The following is a 14,568-nucleotide window of genomic DNA, read 5'->3' on the forward strand; positions in this document are numbered from 1 at the left end:
TACAGTGGTAAGGAAAACATTAAACGAACATTGAGTATTAAATAAAATATAAAATAAACTGAACTTTAACTTCAGTTTGACAATTTGTAAAGTTCTAAAAGTTCCATGCCTTGTGACCAGAGACACCAAGCTTATGAGGACTGTTTAATTTTCTGCACAAGTCAAAGTTAATGATTTACATGGAGTAGGTGTTCTTTTTATTGGTAAAGAAATGAGACTTTAAGATGTTGAGGTACTTTCTTGATGACAAGGCACACGTGTGCTGAAATGGTTTTCACAGCCAAGTTGGCAGCACTATAGTGTCCTCTGTGACAGTACAGTGCACTTTCTACCGCGGACATGAAACCCAAATAACCCCACCCATCTAGCCCTCACATTCTTCACTGTCTTCTCCAGCAGTCACCGATGGAACCCCCAGTCTGCCATCAGCCTCACTGGGTGCATGATCTGTGTGAGCACCCACGGGGTTGGGGGTTGCATAAGGGCCAGGCAGGACTGGGCAGACAGAACGGCATGCAGTTTGTTCTGGGCTCAGGTACAGCTGGAACCCATTTGTGGCACAGGCATGACACAGGAGGTAACACCAGCCCAGGCCAGGCCAGGCCAGGCTCCTGAAGTCCTAGCCCATCATCTGCTGTGGCTTTCCAGGCTCCTCCTGGGCTAAAAAGGCAGAGAGATGGAGGAGAGAAAGGGGCACCCAGGATGATTTGCTGGGTCTCCGGTGGGTGAGAAGGTGCAGGAAGCAGGATCAAAAGAAAGCAAATGAAGAAGTGTCTAGGAAAGGGGGTGTCATGTAGGTAAGAGGCTGGTAAAAGGGAGGGACAGACTGGACCCAGCCTGTTTAAGACCTTTGTACTGAGGGCAGCTGCTGTATCCTGGGGCAACAGGAAAGAAAACACACTTTAGCTCTGGATTCCAGTCCAGGTCATAACAACAGTTAACATTTGCTGTGCGTTTCTCTTCCTTGTGTCCTTTATTCTTGGCTCTGAAAAGACAGAGTTCTCCAAGTCTTATTCCTCAATCCGCACACCAGACCTTTCCCCGTCGATCAGTCCTCTCTCTTTGGAATGTGTCTTTTTATCCCCCTCCTCCACACTTGCCTAAACACGTTTGTTTTCCTGTGTTGCAAGACAATAATAACCTCCCTCCACAACTTCACCACCCGAGTTCCTCAAGTGTAGTCCATTCTCCTTCCCACTCCTCCCTTTACACGGTGATTTCCTGATTCGTCTTCTGCCCCTTTTTATTGGTAAAGAAATTAAACTGTGAGGGGACTTCTGTGCGCTCAGAACTCCACATCTTAGCTCCATTTCCATAAGAGTGCTCCAACCTTGGACAAACTGCTTAATTCCTGACCCTTGGTCTCCTCATCTATAAAATGGGGATAATGATAATCTCCTCATATGGTTGTTCTGACGATTAAAACTAAAGTGTCACTCATTTAAAAGAGAGCTTTAAAAAACTGTTATGTGCAAAATTTTTTAAAACCTATGGTTTTCTAATTCTAATAGCCACTAAAAGTACATGACTTCTTGCATTAATAATGAGATGCAATGCTCCCCAAGTAATTTGTGTGACATAAAAGTAATAATCCTCCCATTTCTTTTCCTTTTCAGCTGGGACTTTTATGTGTGTAAAGAACTCTTATATCATGCCAGACATTTTTAGTACAGTCTTTCGTTTCACCCTCCAAGGGTACCAAGAAATTGGTATTATAATGCTTGTTTTAAAATGGGAAAAACAGCTGGGTGCAGTGGCTCACGCCTGTGATCCCAGCACTTTGGGAGGCCAAGGTGGGTGGATCACCTGAGGTTAAGAGTTCGAGACCAGCCTGGCCAATATGGTGAAACCCTGTCTCTACTAAAAATACAAAAATTAGCCGGGCATGGTGGTGCACACCTGTAGTCCCAGCTACTTGGGAGGCTGAGGCAGGAGAATCGCTTGAACCCAGGAGGCGGAGGTTGCAGTGAGCTGAGATTGCACCACTGCGCTCCAGCCTGGGTGACAGAGTGAGACTCTATCTCAAAAAATAAAAATACAAATAAATAAATAAAGTTAAATAAAATAAAATGGAAGAAGCAACTTGCCCAAAGTCCCGAGGTTAATAAGCGGAAGAACAGGAGTTCTAGCACTGTTCTCTTTAACAGCAATTCCATGCTCTTTTCACTAAGCGCTAATGTAGCTAGTGTACCTTGGTGACAAAGTGCCAACCCTCACTCTTCTTGCCATGATTCCTTCCTTGCGTAGTTTTCCAAAAGAAAAGTGCTCCTAACCCTCTTTGAGAAAACCACTGCGTAAACATTGCTGCATTTCTTGCTTCAGGTTAGTCCCTTAACCTGGTGTGCTTTTGCTGAAGTTCCCTGCCCCTGTTGTCGAAGGCCAAGAACTGGCCACTGCTCCCACTGTGCTCTCCAGCCTCCTTGACTCCCGATTCCTTTTCTGCTGATGGGCACCCAGCTTGGTCCTGAGCTGCTTGCCTTGGCGATTCCTTCATTTCCACTGCCCCAGTTCTCAGCACTTCACCTGGGCTTGATTCATGCTATTGAGTTCTTGACAGCCCTCCAACTACAATCTAGAACATAGTCCTTTAACGCGGCTGGGGCTTCGCCACTGCCCAGATGATGTCTGCTGAATGTAATCTCAGGGATCACCAGAGCTACATTCCCCATCCTTTGCTCTGCTTGCCTGGTGGGAACCCCATTTTTTTTTAGACGCAGTCTCACTCTGTTGCCTAGGCTGGAGTGCAGTGGCACAATCCTGGCTCACTGCAGCCTCCGTCTCCTGAGGTCAAGCGATTTTCCTGTCTCAGCCTCCCGAATAGCTGGGATTACAGATGCCCACCATCACACCCAGCTAATTTTTGTATTTTTAGTAGAGACGGGGTTTCACCATGTTACCCAGGCTGGTCTCAAACTCCTGACCTTGGGTGATCTGCCTGCCTCGGCCTCCCAAAGTGCTGGGATTACAGGCGTGAGCCAATCGTGCCTGGCTGTAACCCCCTGCAGTAACCCAACATTTTGCTGTTGCTTGAATCACAACTAAACCTGTCACATCATATCTTAACCCTAGATCCAATTTTCACCCTTGCCCAGCCTAGAACAGGGGTCCCCAACCCCTGGGTTGAGGACGGGTACTGTCCATGACCTATTAGAACCTGAGCTGCACAGCAGGAGGTGTGTGTATGGGCGGGGGATGGGTGTGTGATCATTACCACTTGAGCTCTGTCTCCTGTCAGATCAGCGGCAGCATTAGGTTCTCACAGAAGCGCAAACCCTATTGTGAACTGTGCACATGAGGGATCTAGTTGCACACTCCTTATGAGAACCTAATGCTTGATGATCTGAGATAGAAGAGTTTCATCCCAAAAGTATCCCCCACCCCATTGTCCATGGAAAACTTGTGGAAAAACTGTCTTCCATGAAACTGGTCCCTGGTGCCAAAAAGATTAGGGACCGCTGCCCTAGCAGAGAGAAGCCTATGCCCCTGTTATTTTGCCTTCTCCTCTGCCCCATTGCTACCTCATTCTCAGGCCCCAAATACATTTTTTCTTTATTTAGGGATTTATATTTTCATAATTGTGTTCTACATTGATTTTTGTTAACCTAATTATGAGCATTTATTAATAATTTTCTTCTCTCATAAGCAAAAAATGTTTATTGTGGGAAAACAAAGAATATTAAAAAATCCTACCACATGTCAAACAAAAACAAGAAAGGAAAAAACACATGAGGATTATGGAATCCTACTGTCCATCACTAATCACTAACCACTTTCCCAGGCTGCAGTGTAGTGGTGCCATCAGGCCTCACTGCAGCTTCAACCTGCTGGGCTTAAGTGATCCTCCTGCCTCAGCCTACCAAGTAGCTGGGACTGCAGCCACCTGCCACCACACTCAGCTAATTTTTAAACATTTTTAGGAGAGAGTAGTTTTCGCCACACTGCCCAGACTGGTGAACTCCTGGCCTCAAGCAGTCCTCCCACCTTGGCCTCCCAAAGTGCTGGGATTACAAGTGTGAGCCACTGCCCAGGTGGCCAATATATTTTAAATAATTTTAAAGGTTTTTTTTTTTTTTTAATCTTCATATTAAATGGGATGAGGGCAGGAGAGAAAGATAAGATCATTTGTAGAATTTGCACACCTGAGTTGTAGTCTGTAAGAAATCAAGAATATCACTGCACACTTGGCTACATGAAGAACCATGAAGGCCATTCTCACTAAAGACAGCAGGGATAATGTAGCCAATGAGGCTAGAGAATAGTTTGGTTTGTTATGAATCCTCTTTGTGTGTGCTTCAGATTACTTTCATAAAGTAAAATGGGGGCTAAAATGTCCATTTCTTGCTTCAGGTGCATTATTACTAAGATGCCATCTGCTTATGAACCTGCTTCAAGTGCAATCCTCAATTAGAAAGTCTTTATCAGATTATTTCTATGAGAAGGTTTGTTAGACTCCAATATATGCTCCATAAAAGCTCTGGCTGGGCAGTGGAATGCTGCAGCTCTTTGCTTTTCCAGTGTGAGGATTCTATGCCTGTATGTCAGTAGGTTACATTCCCCACTGGAGAGAATCCATGGTCTCCAGGTGTTGTGTCAGAGGGAAGGAATATCCTTCTATGCTTGCAGACTGTGCTGATAACGGACCTCTGAATCCCCAGGAGCATCAATACCAAAACCTACTGAGATACACCAATGCTGTATTGGATTGTTCCAAAGATGGCAGCACGAGCATACATAGCTCATCCCACATGTACTTCTTACAATGTTCCTGACTTCTCCCCCTGATAGGTGAGGGTCTATGTTCTATACTCTTCAATCTGGACTAGGTCATTTTTTGTTTGTTTGTTTGTTTTGTGTGTATGTGTGTGTTTTACAGTTTCAACCAATTCATTTGGTGGAAGTGATGCTATGTGACTTCTGAGGTGACTTTATAAAAAGGATAGAGCTTTCACCTAGCTCTCACTCTTGACATACACCATAGGAATCCTGATCCTACATGTAAGAAGTCAGTTCAGCTACTTCAAAGCTATGATGCTGGGAGGAGTTGTGGGGAGGGCTCTTGGAGATAGGGAGAGATACCCAAGGCTTCTCAGTTATGATAGCCCTCAGCTGTTTTGAGTCTTCCAGCATCAGCTGCCAGAATATGAGTGAGCCAAGTAAACCTATAGATTCCTGGCAGAGTCCAAAGTAAGACTCCTCTAGATAGGTGGCTCCATAGGGCATGCACTACTTCCAGGTGGAACAAGTCTCACTGAAGAGAAGCTCACAGCAAAACATAAAGCTTGCAACGAAACAAGCGACCACAAATATGACTCAGCAAAGGCAACAAAGGCGAGAATTTACACACCAGCAACTCTAGATAATAGAACAACTTGAAACCTACTTCTAAATAAATGTGTTTAAAATGTTTAAAAAGACAAAGAAAGACTAGACTCTAAGCTAAATTAAGATATTATGAAAAAAGAATGTGTAAATCTGACAAATAATGAACATTCTAGAAATGCAAATAAATAAAAAGTCAATGGACATATTAAAGAGTAGACTGAATACAATTGCAAAGAGAATTAGAGAATCAGGTCATAAATATGAGGAAATTACCCAAGACTAGCAAAGAGAAGTAAAAAGATGGAAAATACCAAAGAAAAATGAAGACATGGAGGATAAAATGAGAAACTCCAGCCCACATCTAATAGGAACTCTAGAAGGATAAAACAGAGGAGAATGCATGGAGTAGGGGCTGGGGTAAGTAATATTTGAATACATAAGGGCTGACAAATTTCCAGAATTGAAGGATTTGGGTCTTCAGGTTAAAATGCACACCAAATCCTGAACAAGATATCCAAAAACAAAACCCACCTTGACACAATGCAATGATGCAAATATCAACTGAAAAAAGAAAACGTTAACTAGAGAGAGAAAAAAATCTGTAAGTGATAATGAGACTGACTGCAGACTTCTAATCAACAGCAGCAGATGACCAAAGATAATCGAATAGTCACTTTGAAATGTTAGTGTCAATAATGTCAATTTACGATTCCCTAGCTGATAAAATTATTACTCAAAAGCATAAGGGAAATGGAGTGAGAGTGATATACAAATATGTAGAAAATTTTACCCACAGACCTTTGGTGAAAGAACTCCTAAAGAATGTGCTTCCTCAAGACAGAAATTGAGCCCAAAAGGAAAGCCTGGGATACAAAAAACAAGCAATAAGAGAAAACATTGGTAAAATATTTTGGTAAATTGAATTAGATGATAACTATAAAAGCAGTGACAATGATGACTAATCAGAAGAGAATATAAAATAAGGGGGAATTTAAAAATACTAGACAGTAATACATAGTTTATATGTGGGGAATTTGAGAGTTAAAATGTTTTCTTTTGTTTAAGATCTTGAAAAGAAGGGGGAGATATTAACTAAGCTCTGATATTAAGTATAAATGTTAATATTTTAAGGGTAATCACTAAGAATTGAAACAGAAGGTATAAATTTTAAATCAGTAGAAGTGTTTAGAAAAGTGAGTAAACTAAAGAAAATTCAATCAATTCAATCAATAAAACGGAAGACAAGACAGGGGGGAAATAAAAGCAAAGAAAAAGAAAGTGAAATAAATACAAAATGAGAATGTGGTAATAAATCCAAAGATAGTCATCATGATGTAACAGAGAGTGCTAGTTTTCAGCAAAACCTGTTATGTCTTCCGTAGTAATAGAATTGTGGTTGGGATATGGCTGGCCAGCTAGTGAACTCATTTTCCTGCTCCTTTGCCACTAGCTACAGTCATGAAACTAAGTTCTGGCCATTGGGATATGAGCAGGTGAGAAGTGGGGTCACTCACTTCTGGGTCTGGGCCTTAGGCAGTTGGGTTTCTGCTCCTTTGCACTCTCTTCTTCCTCTCTTAAACAGGGTCTCCCTAATCAGCTTTCACCCTGTAGATAAGGGCAATGCTCTAGAAATTGGAACGGCAATGTGGAGCAAAAGGAGCCACCCCAAACAACCTGACCACTAATCCTGGCACTGTTCCATGAGAGAAAGCAACACTGTGTGTCTGCTGAGGCAGGGGGAAGGATCTTTCTTATAACAACTTTTTATTCTAATTAACAGACATGATAAATGAAAACAGATGAAAATAGACTACTAAAAGGCAGATGCTCAGAATGGGTCAATAATATAAAACTTCAAGCGTTATTTACAAGACACGCTTAAAACGTAATGACTCAGACTGGTTTAAAATAAAGAGATGGAGAGATATTCTTGGCAACCACTAACAAAAATCTACAAAATAGAATCGTACAAAACAGAATTTAAGGGGAAAAACAATGGATAGCTGTCGTAGTCTGTTTCGGTTGCTGTAACAACATACTATAGACCGGGTGGCTAATAAACAACAGAAATGTATTTCTTACAGTTCTGGAGGCTGGGAAGTCCAAGATGCGGATGTGTTGTCTGGTGAGGGCCTGTTTCCTCACAGTCAGCCATCTGCTCACTTTAACCTCACACGGCAGAAGGAGTGAAAAATCTCTCTCTGGACCTCTTTTATAAGGGAACTAGTCCCATTTATGAAGGTTCAACCCTCATGACCAAACAGTCTTCCAAAATCCTCACTTCCTAATGCCATCACCCTGGGAATAAGGATTTCAACATATGAATTTTGGGGAGACATAAACATTCAGACCATAGAAACAGGCAAATATATAATGACCTGAACTGGGCAAACTGAGTTCGAGTCCTGGCTCTGAAGTTTATACAGTAGAACCTTGGGCAGATTGCTTTATTCCTTTGTAGCTTCAGTTTCCATTTCTATAAAAGGTGATAATAATATATCTTTTGCAGAACTGTCAGAATGAAATGAGATAATGCATGGGAAAACGATTTTCTATAAGCCACAAAAATATAGTAACTCAAGGTACATCACATAATTAATTCATTCCACAAACACTGAGCACCTACTGTCAGGAACTGTACTGGGAACTAAGAAAACGAAAGTAAGTCTGTCATAATACTTGCCATCAGAAGACTATACATAAAAACTGAGTTTAATAAAGTCTTCTAAAGCATTATAATTGGGGGAGAGAGAGGCATTTAGTGTAGGGAAAGTGCAGTGAAATCAGTTCTAACCTGCAGCAGGGTCAGAAATGATTTCATAACGAATGTGACTCTCAGAGTGAATCTTGAAAGAGCAGGTAAACTTAGACAGGCTGAGTAACAGAAAGCACACTCCATGTGAGCACACAGCATAAAAATAAGTGGCCCAATAGGGAATGGTGGTGCAAGAAACTCAGTGTTTAAAGAGACTGGAGACTTAGGCCCTAGCTAAGATATTGGGACTTTACCCTGCAGGCTATGGGGAGCCATTGCCAGGGCTGATGTGGGGAATGACTTGGTCAAAAATTTGTATTTTAGAAGGCTTACTTCGGTCACAATGTGAGATGGCAAGGGTGGAGATGCAACAAACTTAGAGGCAGTGAGACTAATAAGGAGAGTAATGTAGTGTTTCAGGGTCTTGAAACAAGAGACCTGAAACTAGGCAAAAAGCAGTGGAATGGAGGGAAGGTGATAGACAGAAATGATAGGTGCATGGATGGGCAGACAGCAGATGAGAGAAGGAAAAGCCTGGGATAATTTCCAGATTTCTCCTTTGGGTGACTAAGTGGATCGTGGTGACATTTACTGAGAATGAGACTAGAGAGAAAAGCCAGCTGGCAGGAAAGTTGAGTTCTGTTTTAGTCAATTTGAGTTTAAGACCGGTGGGACATCTGGGTAGAGATTTCTGGTAAAAAGTTCGTTTTATAGAACTGGAGATGTGGGACAGAAATGGAAATTTATGAGTTATCAGCACATGGATGGTAACTGAAGCCATGTGAAGGTCTGATAGACCACTTATTGTGCCTAGGCAGCATTAGAGACAGACTAAGGGCAAGACCATTTAGACTCTCCAACATGTAAGAAGTGGCGGAGCAAGAAAAGGTTAGGAAACACAGAGATGGAGGTGTCACAGAGCCAAAAGAAGGGATGGTTTCAAGAATAAAAATCTGGGCCAGGCGCATCGGCTCACTCCTGTAATCCCAGCATTTTGGGAGGCCCAGACCAAAGGATCGCTTGAGGCCAACTTGGGTAACATAGTTAGTCCCCTCTCTACTAACAATAAAACAATTAGCTGGACTTTGCGGCGCCCATCTGTAATCCCACTACTGGAGAGGCTGAGGCGGGAGGATGGCTTGAGGCCAGGAGGTCGAGGATACAGGGAGCCAGGATCGCGCCACTGTACTCCAGCTTGGGCAACAGAGCGAGATCCTATCTGAAAATAAATACACAAATAAATAAAAATCTGATCGACAATGCAAACGCCGCAAATAGGTCAAGTAAGACGGGCATTGGAAAATATCCAATGATTTAGGGGATTTTCAAAACTATGAGGTGACTTTTGTCAGTGCAGTCCCCGTGGAACAGCAGGCACAGAAGTCGGTTTGCAGGATCCTGAAGAATTAGTGGGCTGGGGACAGGCTAGATCAATTAAGTGTTTTTGACTTGCCTATTTGTTTTTAAAATTTGCCAATGCATTTGACATGATGGCATGATTGAGGGTCCTGAAAAGATGTTGAAAGAACGAAACTGAAAGCCCAGGATGGGGAATAACCTGTGTAAAGCCAGTCACACTTGGACTGGAACTAGATGAAAGTCGCTTTCAATGCCAAGATGATCCGAAACGCTATCTGAAACGCTTTTACAAAGGGCAGGAGGAGACTTGCTGTTTATTGAGCGCTCACTGAGAGCCATCCCGTGTCCTAATTTGAGTCTAGGGATAAAACTGGAAGACAGATCGACTCCTTAGCCGGTTCTTTCCATGAAAACGTTGATAATGAATTTAAAAAGCACTCCCTCAAGTTTAACCTCTCCTGTAGTTGGTAACCCATCTGCATTCTTTAGAACGTCACAAGGAAGAAACCGTGCCCGGCGCAGCTTGCCCTGGAGCGCAGCTGGAGTGCGGCTGAGTCTTCGCTCCGCTGAAGCCAGTTACTGTCCAGTGGGATTTCGCTCAAGCTTCAGCACCCCCAGGAGGGGAGGCGCCTACAGCGCGGGCCGCCAGCGCTTGGAGGAAGGCGGGCGCGGGCTGCAGGCACCGGGAGACTGCAAGAGCGAGAGACAGGGGCGCTGGGAGGCGTCTCCCGGGACCCGTGTGTGCTCCGGTTGTCAGCGCGGTGGCCAGCCTAGCCCAGCCCAGCCCGGGCTTTCCTCACCACTCTCTGCGCGCCCGGCCCCGGGGGAGGCCGCTCCTCTCCGCGCGGCCGCCGGGTGCCCGTGACCACCCGGCGGCCGCTTTCGGTTCCGCGCCTTATAAGGCCTGACAGGGGGGTCACGTGCGTCCCGGGCCGCCCGCCGGGAGGAGGGGGCGGCGGGGGGGGGGGGGGGGCGGGCAGCGGGGAGGAAAAGGGGAGGGCGCCGGGGGCGGAGGAAGGAGCGAGGGGCGGATTCTGCGCCCGTGGGAGGCGGCGGCGGCGGCGGCGGCGGGGAGCGGACCGTTCGGAGCCGCGCAGGGGAGCGGGACCGTGGAGAAGGAGGAGGCGGCGGAGGAGGAAGGGACCGGCGCGGGGGCGGGAGAGCGCGGCGGAAGCCGGAGACGGCGGGTGGGCCGGTGGCTGGCCCTGGGCGGGGAGTCGGGGCGGCGGCGGCTGCCGAGAGGGACCGCGGCGAGAGAAGCGCATCCAGCAGCCCCGGCGCAGCGGCGGCGGCGGGGACCCGGGTCCGCGCGCCCGGGGGGCCGGCGGGCGCGGGCCGGCGCGATGGAGCCGCAGCACGTGCGCCCCGCGCCTGGCGCCCACAGCCCAGCGTGGGAGGAACCGGTGGGTACCGCGCCCGCGCCCACCCCCTCCCGCTTCTCCTCTGCTCCCCCCGCCCGGGCCGGGTTCCGTTCAGGAAATGGCCCGGGATGAGGTCCCCAGCTGCTTCCCAGCCGGGGCAGCGCTTCCTCCGCCGCCCGGGCTCCTCCTCGCGCGCCGCCTGGAGCGCCTTTGTCCGGCTGATCGAAGCTCTCCCCGAGCAACCGCTGGCGAACCGCTGGCGACGGCCCTGCGAGGACCGTTTCCCGGCTTCATCGACTCAACTTTTCACTTGCTTTGAGAGCGTGGAATGTAGGCGGGGGAGAGGAGAAGCCAGGCTGCGCGGTCGGCGTGGGGAGTCGGAAGAGCCCGGTTTTCCCTGCCGAGACCGCGCCCTGGTCGTCACCTGGGCGCGCAGGTTCCCGGGGACCCGCGCCTGGAGAGGGTGAGCGCGGCGCGGAGCCCAGAACCACGCCTCCGACTCCTGCCCGCCGCTAAAGCTTGGGCGTCTGGAGGGTGCAACGGGTTTTGCCGGGGACGAAGCTGAAAGCTGACTTCGCTTTCGCCTGGGATTTCGCTGCACACGCAACGCGGAGGTTGAGTAATTTTAGGAGCCAAGAGTAGTGTGTGTGCATGTCTTATGTGTGCAGGGATAAGGAGGAAGAGACCGGGGGGCTTTGGATTTGTTCCCTCAAACTCCCTCAACTTCCTTCTTTCTTCCGATTCTAACAGAACCGTCTCACATCCCTCCAGGGATTCCACCCCGGAATGCCCCTCTCTCACTCAGAGCTCTGGAAGCCTGTGTGGGCTGCCTTTTCCCTGGCGTCGAATTTTGGCTCTCCACACCCTGCCTCGATATTTGCTACTCCCTCTTGGTTGACATTCTGAGCCAGTCTGAAAAGCCCCGTCCGAAATTTCTGGCCTCACCCGTGTTCCGGTCAACGTGTTCGGATGCTGGTTTCCCAGGGACTCTCCGAGTCTGCTCAGGCCGGCCCTCTGCCTGTTGAGAGCCGCTAGGTCAGGTGCCAGGGTTGGCTGTCCTTTTTCTTTTCTAAGTATATACGCTGTCAGCTCCTTTGCTCAGAGTACGTTTCTCGGCTTGATTCCTGACCTTTCAGAAGCGTCCTTCGACTCTGATCCCTCTGCATCTGCAGCTGTCTTTGCTTTCGTGAATTTGAACATGTCGTCAGGTTGCTCATCTGCTCAGGTTTCTTCCATTGTGGTTATCACGGGGGCTTAAGCTAGTCTCCAAATTAAAAATACAATCCAGTTTTGAAGTTTAAATCAAAGATCATTGAGAACTAAATTCAGTGACTTTACTTTTAAACTTTCCTGTAGGAACCTGGATACTTTAAGCCAACACCAATCGCAATGGAAATATCCGGGTGTATGTTATTTTCCTTTAGGCTGCTGATGTCAGAACTACTTGACATTTAGAAGATTAGAGAAAGAAGTTTTTTTTTTTCTTCTCTAAAGTGACAAATGAAATGCTCATTTATTTTCCACAGAAAATATTCAGTTTCCAGTCTTAGCACTGGAGCTTTTTAAAACTAGAGCCCTAACATAAATTTGTGAATGGACTGCAATACTTTATCCAGACTGCAGAACCATCTTTTAAGAATTAAGTTTATTTTCTTTAAACACTGAAGACCTTTTCATTTGCTCTGCACCTATTTTCATTCCGCACCTATTATGTTCCAGGACTGTTGGATAGCAGTTACCAACAACAGAGAGACAGATCCTTGACCTCAGAAAGCTGACGTTCTTAACTAAACAGAATGTCTTGTTTCATATATGTTAATGGTTTACAATCAGAAAGTCACAGAAAATACATCCAGAGATCATGGGTGTGAGGCTTCAAATAATACTTTTTACAAGCGACTTTATTCTAAACCCTGTGATCACACAGATATGACCAAGTCCATCTAAGAACTAACGAGGGGAATTCTCATTTAACTTCTTAAAAAAAGACAATTTATCCAAATTACTAAAAAGTGGCATATAAGGATAAATGTGGGATACATTAGGGAAAAAAGTGTTTAAATGTTAAATCTTCCAGGCATTTGGAGCAAGCGGAAGGGGGATGGAGAGACAGTTTAATCTACATATGTTTTGAAGGGACACAAAATCCATCAGAATTGGGGATTTGTGACTTTTTGGGGTCAGCAGTCCCTTTAAGAATCTGATCAAAGCTATGGACCCTCTTTCCCTCAAACGTGCACTAATGTGACATACATGTTACATACATATGTTTTAGATATGTATTTATGTGTGTGTATATATATGTAAAACATTTTAATACAATTTCAAGAGTATCACAGATTTCTTTAAGACCAATCTGTGGATCCTCAAGGACCTCAGGTTAGAAACACCTGCTTTGACTTGGACTCCGTTTCTAAGTTTTTTTTTAATTTAAAAACTTTTTTGTTTATTTTTTTTGAGACAGGGACTTGCTCTGTTGCCCAGGCTGGAGTGCAGTGCTGTGATTGTAGCTCACTGCAGCCAGGAACTCCTGTACCAGAGGGATCCTCCCGCCTCAGCCTCCTGAGTAGCTAGGACTACAGGCACATGCCACTAAGCTGGGCTCATTTTGGATTTTTTTGTAGAGGTGGGATCTACCCAGGCTGGTCTCAAACTTGTGGCCTTAAGGGATCCTCCTGACATGGTATCCCAAAGAGCTGGGATTACAGGTCAGAGTTTATAAAATTTGCTTTTTAAATTCAAATATAGACAACTTAATGCTTTACCATAAAAGTATGTTCGTTTACATTTATGAAAAGAAATGTTCAATACTGAACAATACTGAATACGCTTAATATTCATTCTGTTCAATAATGAACAGATCCTGTTGCATTACCTCTTACGGGATAACATAAGGGCATGTACATATAACAACAGTATACGTGTAACCATTTACTCTCCTCATTGTTTGAGACAGTGTCTCACTGTGTCACCCAGGCTGGAGTGCAGGGGCCAGATTCTCAGCTCACTGCAACCTCTGCCTCCTGGGCTCAAGCAATTCTCCTACCTCAGCCTCCCAAGTAGCTGGGACTATAGGTGCTTGCCACCATGCCAGGCTAATTTTGGCATTTTCTTGTATAGATGGACATGGTGGTGCACACCTATAGTCCCAGCTATGTTGCCTAGACCGGCCTTGAACTCCTGGGTTCAAGCAATCTGTCCACCTCAGCCTCCTAAAGTGCTGGGATTACTGGCATGAGCCACTGCACCTGGCCTGTTCTTACTCATTTTTGATGGAACCTAAAACATGATAGTGTGATTCTGCATGTAACTATTCAGGCAGAAGAGCAAACACAGTATCGAATTGATGATGACAGACAGTAAAGAGAACAGGACTTTTCTTTCTTTTTTGTTTTCGAGACAGAGTGTCACTCTCTGTTGCCCAGGCAGGAGTGCAGTGGTGCCATCTTGACTCACTGCAACCTCCGCCTCCTGGATTCAAGCAATTCTCCTGCCTCAGCCTCCCGAGTAGCTGGGATTACAGGCGCCTGCCACCATGCCCGGCTAATTTTTTGTATTTTTAGTAGAGACGGGGTTTCACCTTGTTAGCCAGGATGGTCCCGATCTCCTGACCTCGTGATCCACTCACCTCAGCCTCCCAAAGTTTTGGGATTACAGGGGTGAGCCACAGCGCCCGGCCCAGCACTTCTTTCTTAAAATGCAGCCACGTTCAGCTGTTGCTGAACTTTACGACACGATTGGGAGATGAACTGAAGTAAGTTAGTTAAGTGA

At 45.9% G+C, this 14,568-nt stretch overlaps 1 protein-coding gene across 2 annotated transcripts in view; it reads left to right on the forward strand.

Moving 5' to 3' along the window:
- The first annotated feature begins 9,920 nt into the window (after positions 1 to 9,920).
- Positions 9,921 to 14,568, forward strand: part of DGKH (diacylglycerol kinase eta) — a 217,283-nt gene continuing 212,635 nt past the window's right edge. For both annotated transcript variants that reach the window (XM_025364521.1, XM_025364523.1), the window contains exon 1: positions 9,921 to 10,011. The gene's annotated coding sequence lies outside the window, so the exon portion shown is untranslated. The remainder of the gene's footprint in view (positions 10,012 to 14,568) is intronic.

The sequence above is a fragment of the Theropithecus gelada genome, chromosome 17 (assembly GCF_003255815.1).
Source record: "Theropithecus gelada isolate Dixy chromosome 17, Tgel_1.0, whole genome shotgun sequence".
Classification (NCBI taxonomy): Eukaryota; Metazoa; Chordata; class Mammalia; order Primates; family Cercopithecidae; genus Theropithecus; species Theropithecus gelada.